Consider the following 9,276-nt stretch of genomic DNA (forward strand, 5'->3'; position numbering starts at 1 on the left):
CCCCCAAGCCAGGAGCGACTTCTGAGCGCATAGCCAGGAGTAACCCCTGAGAGTCACCGGGTGTGGCCCAAAAACCAAAAAAAAAAAAAAAAGATGTAGGGCTAGCTAAGAATGGCTGTGCTTGAAAGGTTATGATATAGGCCACACACATGTGGTGCATAGGGATGAATAAAGTTGATGCTTCCTGAAAAAAAAAAAAAAAAAAAGAAATATAGCCAGACAGGGCCTCAAGCCAGACCTCAACTTAGTGTCTCTACAAAGAGTCAGGTTGTGTAGTTTTCTTTGCTTTGCAGGGGTCAATGGTGAAATGGGAAGATCATTTTGGCTTCTGACTCTGTTGGCATAAGTCTTGGCTGGCATGATTTCTCCTATTTGTTAGGATTAATCCAGTAGAGAGGTAAAAAACTTTCACTTTCTATGTTAGCTCAGATGTTGGTAGTAACTGCAATACTCCTGGGTTGAGAAGGAGTCTGTGTCTCATGTTTTAGGTTTGAAAGGAGGAAGGATTCTCTGGAGAAAATGAGGGAGAGAAGCCAGGTAGGGTGAGAGAAAAGAAGCTTCATGGGATATGTGAACTCAGCTGTAAGTGAGCTTTAGCCAAGTCCTTTGTGGGTGCTGGAGTATAAAGCAAGTTTGGTCCCACCTTGAAGCAGAAGGGTTGGGTTTTTGTAGCTTCTTTTTTAAAATTTATTTATGTATTTATTTTTTTGCTTTTTGGGCCACACCCAGTGACGCTCAGGGGTTACTCCTGGCTATGTGCTCAGAAATCGCTCCTGGTTTGGGGGACCGTATGGGAACGCCGGGGGATTGAACCTCAGTCCGTCCTAGGTTAGCACATGCAAAGTAGATGCCCTACCACTTGTGCCACTGCTCCTGTGCCAGGTTTTTGTAGCTTCTTAATCCTTTGTGCATATAGACAACATTAGGGGATGTACTGCCTATTTCATTGAAAGTATTTCTCTGAAGTTGAGAGCAGCTGTGGACTTCTAGTTGCTGCTGTTTAGCTGGAGACAGATGGAATATTTGTTGATAGGAGAACTGTGGGAGGATTACCAACAGAATTGATTACTCTGCATTCATGTCTAGAGATAGTGCAGTCATCTATTAGTGATGTCTGCCATGGTCAGGGACCTCATCTATAGAGATGTATTAGGAGAAAAGAAAAGGCTAAATGCAGAGCTTCTCTGAAAACACTTGGTAAAGAAAGCTCTAGAGCAGTGGTCCTCAAACTATGGCCACAGGCCACATATTGTATTTGTATCTGTATTGTTTCTTCATTGCAAAATAAGATATATGCAGTGTGCATAAGAATTCGTTCATAAGTTTTGTTTTTACTATTAGTCAGATCCTCCAATGGTCTGAGGGACAGTGAACTGGCCCCCTGTTTAAAAAGTTTGAGGACCCCTGCCTAGAGGTTATTGACCAGAATTTCTTTCTTCTTTAAAAACAGTTTCTTTGTTTGTTTATTTGTTTTTTTTTTTTGGCCACACCTCACAGCTCTCAGTTGTTACTCTTGGCTCTGTGCTCAGAAATCATCCTGGCAGGCTCAGGGGACCATATGAGATGCCTGGGATTGAATCCGGGCCCGTGATGTGTTGTCTTGTAAGGCAAATGCTCTACCACTGTGCTATTGCTCCTGCCCCTTTAAAAACATTTTTATATAGTCACCAGGAAGTTACAGAGTTATGAGGATTGCATTTCAGGCATGCAATGTTTAGCACCAATCCCTCACCAGTGTCCACTCTTTCCACCAATGGCCAATGCCCCCCCCCACCCATTTGCCTCCTCTTACCGATTATTCTGCTTCTGCAAGAGTCACTTTTAAAAAATATATACATTTGCATTGTGGTTTACAGTACTGTTGCTGATATAATTTTATACATAACATCCCCATTCTATTCTATTGAACGTTTTTCTCCACCAAAAGCATTTCTCCCTCTCCCCCATCCTCCAACCCCCTCAAGGGATTTGTTTCCTACCAAATATCAGTTCTCATGTTCTTTGTTACTATTGTTTTTGGGTATTAGGTTATTTTTTCTTTTGGTTTTTCGGGCCACACCCGCTTGATGCTCAGGGGTTACTCCTGGCTAAGCACTCAGAAATCATTCCTGGCGTGGGGGGACAATATGGGATGCCGGGGGATCAAACCGCGGTCCTTCCTTGGCTAGTGCTTGCAAGGCAGACACCTTACCTTTAGCGCCGCCTCACTGGCCCCTGGGTATTAGTTTTTTACATTATGTTTCTTTATATTCCACATATGAGAGATAATTCTATGTTGATCTCTCTCCCTATGAGTAACTTCACTTAGCATGATACTCTCCAAGTTCCTTCACATATCAGCAAACTGCATGGCTTTATATGTTCTTACGGCTGAGTAGTATTCCATTGAGAACATGTACCAGAGTTTATCCAGTTTATCTATTCTTTTTTTTGTTTGTTTGTTTTGTTTTTGGACCACACCCGTTTGATGCTCAGGGGTTACTCCTGGCTATGTGCTCAGAAATCGCCTCTGGCTTGGGGGGACCATGTGGGACGCCGGGGGATTGAACCGAGGTCCATCCTACGCTAGCTAGCGCTTGCAAGGCAGACACCTTACCTCTAGCGCCACCTTCCCGGCCCCCAGTTTATCTATTCTTGAACACTTGGGTTGCTTCTAGATTTTGGCTATTGTGGATCCTCTTGTAAGGGACATCTCTCTAGTTTGTTTTTGGGTATTATCCAAAGAAGTAGAGTTGCTGTTGATCTCAATTTCTGTCTTGGCTCATAGGTTGAGAGCTGAGAACTTGGGATGTGAGCTCTTGGACTACAAGGAACAGAATTCGACCTTAGGTAAATTGAGTGCATTAGAAGTCTGGGAAGAAAATTGGAGGAGCTGGTCAAATCAAATACAGATCATCAGGATGGATAGGAATTAAGTCTACTGAAGAATCACAGCACTGAATCAAGTGGACTTTTTTGTAGATAATCTAACATTCAGCTCCAACTTATTTTGGCCTCTATCTTTCTTATTTATTTATTTAGGTTTTTTGGACCACATTCGGTGACGCTCAAGGGTTACTCCTGGTTATGTGCGCAGAAATTGCTCCTGGCTTGGGGGACCATATGGGACACCGGGGATGGAACTGAGGTCTGACATGGGTTAGCCACATGCAAGGCAAATGCCCTACCGCTGCGCTGCAGTTCCAGCCCCTGGCCTCTATATTTCTGTTTTTTGTTTGTTGGGGGGCCACACCTAGAAGTGCTCAGGGTTTACTCTTGGCTCTGTGCTCAGAAATATCCTGGCAGATTTAGGGAACCCTGTGGGATGTCAGGGATCAAACTCAAGTCATCCTGGATTGGCCTATGCATCGCTATGGCCCCTCTATGTATTTTTTTTCTAATTTGTATTTAATTTATTCATTTTTTAGTTTACTTACTTTTTGTTTGTTTGTTGTTTTTGGGTCACACCCGGCAGTGCTCAGGGGTTACTCCTGGCTGTCTGCTCAGAAATAGCTCCTGGCAGGCACGGGGGACCATCTGGGACACCGGGATTCGAACCAACCACCTTTGGTTCTGGATTGGCTGCTTGGAAGGCAAACGCTGCTGTGCTATCTCTCCGGGCCCGCCTCTATGTATTTTTTAAAATCAACTTTTGACTTTTTGGGTCACACCTGGTGGTGCTCAGGGGTTACTCCTGGATCTGCACTCAGAAATCGCTCCTGGCAGGCTCGGGAAACCATATGGGATGCCGGGATTCAACCACTGTTCGTCCTTGATCAGCTCGTGTGCAAGGCAAATGCCCTACTGCTGTGCTACCTCTCCGGCCAATAGTCCTGTGATATATTTTTAAGGGTGGACTATTAGAGAATTCCTACTCCATTTCATGATTTCTTAACATGACTATGGCATATTTGTCACAATCACTATTGAGATTGACACACACAAATTACTCACAAAAATGTCCTGATTTACTCAGGTTTCTGTAGTTTTCACTTAATGTCCTTTTTCTTTCCCAAGACACAGGTCTAAATGAAATGATATGAGCAGAGCCCCTTAAACTTAGAGTGATCACTTGTTTAAGTGACATTGCTAAACAGACATACGGGACAAAGAGAACTAAAAATCCAACTGTGCCAAGAGACTAAGCTTCCCTTTCAGACAGGCGATTCTAGTGATTCACCCACGGAACTCTATATACAGAAACGGAATCAAGCCAATCTGAGATGCCCAGGGACTCCTTGCCAGTAAGCTTTCAAAATCTTCACAAGGTTTTAGCACTGGCCTTTGGAGACTCTGTCCTCTCCACCCTAAGGGGAATTTTGGACCCAAAGACTTAGCATTTGAGCTGGTCTCCTAGACCTTTTTTAGTGACCTGTGACCTCTTCTGCCGTTTACTACCAGTTTAAGTATGGGTTTTTCTTTCTATTATATCCATTTCTTCCTGCAAATCAAATGATCAAGGTGAGTGAAAGACTTAAGCCTGAAGACACTAGAATGCAGGTAGCAAGGCTGTGATCCAAATTGTGGGCTCTAGGATCTTACCCATTAACCACATTGGTGCCACCCTGGATTCAAGTGGTCAATTTTGCAGACTTCTACTGATGATGACAACAATGATGATGTTGATGAAGAAAAGAAGATGATGATGATGTATGTATGTGGCTGGGTCATACCTGAAGGTGTGCTCAACAGCTGCTATTCCTGACTCTGTGCCCTAGAGTAAACCCTTGTGGTGCTCAGGGGACCATGTGTAATGTCAGGGATTTGACCCATGGTCTATCACATGCCAGGCAAACACCTTAACCCTTATACATTCTCTCCAACCCCTTACTGACAATTTTGAATTGTACTAGTCATATATCTTTTAGACCCTCTTGTTATCTTGTTGAGTCCATTTCTCTCTTAGATCGAATAACCGTTTCCAGGGGCAAAGTCTGGGGTGCATAAGAAAGCCCCACTGTGAGCTTCAGTCACCCCAGCTTGTGCCTACAGCCTTGGGTCCGAAATTTCCAGCAAAATGGTAAAATGAGAATCAGCAGAGAACCAATGGCAGATAAGAAGCAATTCTAGAAAAGAAACCTGAGTAATTCTGATCTGAACCCAGTCTGTAGCTGTTTACACTTTGTTCTCTGTGCTGAAGCTGAAAACAAGCTGGTATGCTGAAAATTTCTCCCCTATGCTAGTCACTTTTTTTTTTTTGATTACAGTATTACTGAACATTGCAATGTACCCCATCAATGAAATAGCAAACTCCCAAACTGTAGTTTTCCACTGAATACATGATATAATTAATCTTTGCTTCTTTTTTCTGTTTCTCTACTGCACCCCACCCCCAGGATTAAAGAACAGTGGTTGTGCAAAACCCAGGGTTAAAAACAACCACCGAGGAAAAGATTCATCTCTAAATAGGTCATTTGTACAGCAAAGAGCTAAAGTGTTCACTGAACCAGCTGAACTCACTGAATTCATTGACTCATGGCTTTATTTAGAAAACAAAGAATTCATCCAGGAAAGCAATTAAACTCTGGCCCATTTCAAGAAACCTGTTGCTCTTTTGTAAACGGAACTATTATTTATTTGCATAGGATGCAAATGCTAAGGGATCCCAAACAATTGTTTCTTTGTGGCTAGGTTGCCTTTTCACATAGAAATACTCAGAAGTATGTACGTCAGAGCCAGAGAAGATTATTTTTCAGGTTCTGATGGTTCTTGTAATTTCTGCTCACTGCCTGCCTGATACATTGCAAAGAAAATGGGAGGAAGGAGGAGAATTGGAAGGGTGTGATTTGGAGGCGGGGTAGGTCACAGCTTTATTGAGTCACTGAGCATACAAATGATGCAGTCAAAGTGGAATAGTTGATGGTTTGGACGACATTCTCAAAGCCATCACCGTAATCTATTTTAAAACGTTCTTGTTGCTTGTTCACAGGGAAAGATCTCAGATCAAGGTACTGTAACCAGGAACATCCAGTTCCACCACCACTCAATCAAATGACAGATAGTGGCAGGGAAAGAGCTTTATTTTATTTATTACAATTTGGGGGGGGGATGCTACACTTGACAGGGCTTAGGGGTTTCTCCTGGCTCTGCACTCAGGAATTACTCCTGATAGGGCTTGGGGGCCCATATGGGGTAAAAAGATTGAGCCTGGGCTAGCCACATGTACTACACTCTGGCTTCTGGAGAAAGGGCTTACCGTATTTTCCGGCATATAAGACGACCCCCTAATTTTACAGTTAAAACATAGGTTTAGGCCTATATTCGCTGTATCAGACAGAACGTTCCTGTGCTGCAACTGTATGTACCACAGTGAGCCAATCACAACAAGCAAAGGTTCAAAGGTTCTACTGTCATAGACTTCCTCTCTGACTCTGGCCCATCTGACCAGGCTTTTTACAGTATAGATTCGGGCCCAGAACATTGTCTAATTTGCATGCATGAAAAGCCTGCTTGGATTGGCTGAGTTAGAGAGGCAGTCCGAGCAGCCTTGCAGTGATTGGTGCAGGATTGAGTTGGAAAATTCGTTTTGTGGCAATATTCAGACAATTTTCGTTTAGCGTATTGAAACATTTTCCGGGATATACTCGGCGTCCGATTTTCGGTGGACTTCTTTTTGTTTCTTATACGCTGGAAAATATGGTATCTTTGGAGGGGGGGCACACCCGTTTGACGTTCAGGGGTTACTCCTGGCTATGAGCTCAGAAATCGCGCCTGGCTTGAGGGACCATATGGGACGCCAGGGGATCGAACCTAGGTCCATCCTAGGCTAGCGCAGGCAAGGCAGGCACCTTATCTCTAGCGCCACCACGCCAGCCCCTGAAAGAGCTTATTTTTTTTAAAAGCAGCTTATTTATTTACTGATTGATTGATTGGTTTTTGGGCCACACCTAGCGACCCTCAGGGTTTATTCCTAGCTCTGCACTCAGAAATAGCTTGGGGAATCATATGGGATGCTAGGACTCAAACCGGGTCGACCGCATGCAAGGCAAATGCCCTACGCTGTGCTATCTCTCTGGCCCCTGAGAAAGAGCTTTATTAGCAGTAAATGGACTGACTGCAGGATGGTGGATCCACATCCTCCTAAAACCTCTTCTTGGCATCATCACAGAGAGAGGTTTTAAAAGAGAGAGTGAGGAGGGGATCATGTTTTTACAAAGTGGGGACCCCAGAATGAATAATACATTGCCTTAGGCCTGGCTGGTCCCCTGAACACAGTCTATCTTACAAACCTAAACAAAGAAGAGGTCAAGATTCAGGGCCAACACTGAGTTGACATCTTTAGGTTTTAGGGGGAAGGAGAAAGAAGTCAAAGACAATCATTCATCCTTGTCCCAGTATAGATGAATTTTCTGGTTCCTATGTCTAATTTCTGAGATATTGGGAATCTCAAAGAACAGGTGATAGGAATAAGGAATTTTTGCTTTTTTTTTTTTTTTTTTGTGGTTTTTGGGTCACACTCGGCTGTGCTCAGGGGTTACTCCTGGCTCCATGCTCAGAAATTGCTCCTGGCAGGCACGGGGGACCATATGGAACGCTGGGATTCGAACCGATGACCTTCTGCATGAAAGGCAAACGCCTTACCTCCATGCTATCTCTCCGGCCCTGGAATTTTTGCTTTTTATAAGCGTGTATACTTTAAAACTTCTTAAGTTTCCCAAGGCTCCTTGTTTCCTGACCTTCAGAACCACAGGCTAATGTTAGAAAGAGATAGGAACCTAGAGGGCAGTATACCCCAACTTGCTCATGCTGTTATCTCTGCTTGTAAAACTTTCAATAAGATAGCCACCCCCCACCTCCATCCTTTGAAATAAAATGTAACCTTAAGTTTAATATTTTCCTATAGGATAAAAATGTAACTTTTAGTGATGATTTGTTCAGCTTTATCAATTGTCCCTTTATGTAACTTTTAGTGATGGTCTGTTAAGCTCTAGCAATTGTTCTCTTAGTAATATGTAACACTGGTAGCAGTCTGTTAGGTTTTAATTGTTTGCTAAATATCTCTTTCTTCCGAATTATATTGTTTTCTTAGTAATAGGTAATGCTGGTAGTGGTCTGTTAAAATTTACTGATTGTTTCTCTGGCTACTGAATGGATGATGACTCTGTTCCTTTGAAAAGCACCCTATAAAAACTATGCTCAAGCAATGGGTCAGGGTCACAGCTTTGGCGCCAGAAAATAAAACCACCTTTTCGACTTGCATGGCTCCACTCCTCCTTGAAACGCTCGAGGTGCCGCTAGGGAGAAGGGGGGACTGATTCCGGACCCTAACATAGGAGAGCGAAGGAAGAGTAAGGAAAAGGATGGAATGAATGAACTGGTATGGGCTAAGGCTGACAGCATCCATGGCAAGGTAAGAGCAGTTCTGCATCATCTTGACCTTAAGGTTAGAGGGACCCATAGGATAGGAAACCAGCTGTCCCTCATTCAAAGGGGGTTGAAAAAAATGTGGTGGCCATGGGGTCAGTGAGTGGGATAGTACAGTGAGATAGTTCTGTTGGGAGCTTGCTGTGCACACGGCTGGCTCTTGAACCTCATATGATCCAGAGCACAATCAGGAGTGATTCCCACAGTGCAGAACCAGGACTAAACTTTGGGCACCCTTGTGTGGTATCAATCACTCCACCACCAACAAAACGAACCAAAAAAACACAAAAAACAAAAACCCATGGAGGCCCAAACTTCATTCTAGGCTAACTGCCAACTGACACCTGGACAACCAAGTCTTTGAGGTTTTCAGAAGTCTAGACTGAAATCATCATCGGAAACTTAACCCTGACTCCCCAGCTCTGCATGTTGGGGTGTGTCTGAGCAGGGATTGGACCCTGTAGTCTTTATCTTATTATGATGTAAATAATGGAGGAAACAGATGAACACTGCTTCTTATTTATATATGCTATCCAATTGATCACCTTACAACTCCTTTTTGCATATGAGACCTGATTGGTGAATTCTGTAAGAATAACCAATCAGACAGCAAGGGCGGAGTTATGTAGCCTATATAAGCTCTGTTGGGGGTTGGTTGTGAGGAATTGGGGTTATTCTCTTGGTGGAGGAAAGTCATCTAGTGATCATCATACTTTACTACATACTTTACTACACGCTTGAAGTCAGCCAGATCAGCTGTAACCGGAATATTGCTCTTGACTGTGATGTCTGCCTCCAGGTTTCCCAAATGAGCTGTCTGGAACCATCCAGACTTTAGATATGCTAATGGAGGTACATTGCTCCTTGTCCAGTATTTTAAAAAGCTTAATGGAAATTAGGTCGTGGTCTGTGAATCTAACACATTAGCTCTTA

This window comes from Suncus etruscus, chromosome 13, assembly GCF_024139225.1.
Source record: "Suncus etruscus isolate mSunEtr1 chromosome 13, mSunEtr1.pri.cur, whole genome shotgun sequence".
Classification (NCBI taxonomy): domain Eukaryota; kingdom Metazoa; phylum Chordata; class Mammalia; order Eulipotyphla; family Soricidae; genus Suncus; species Suncus etruscus.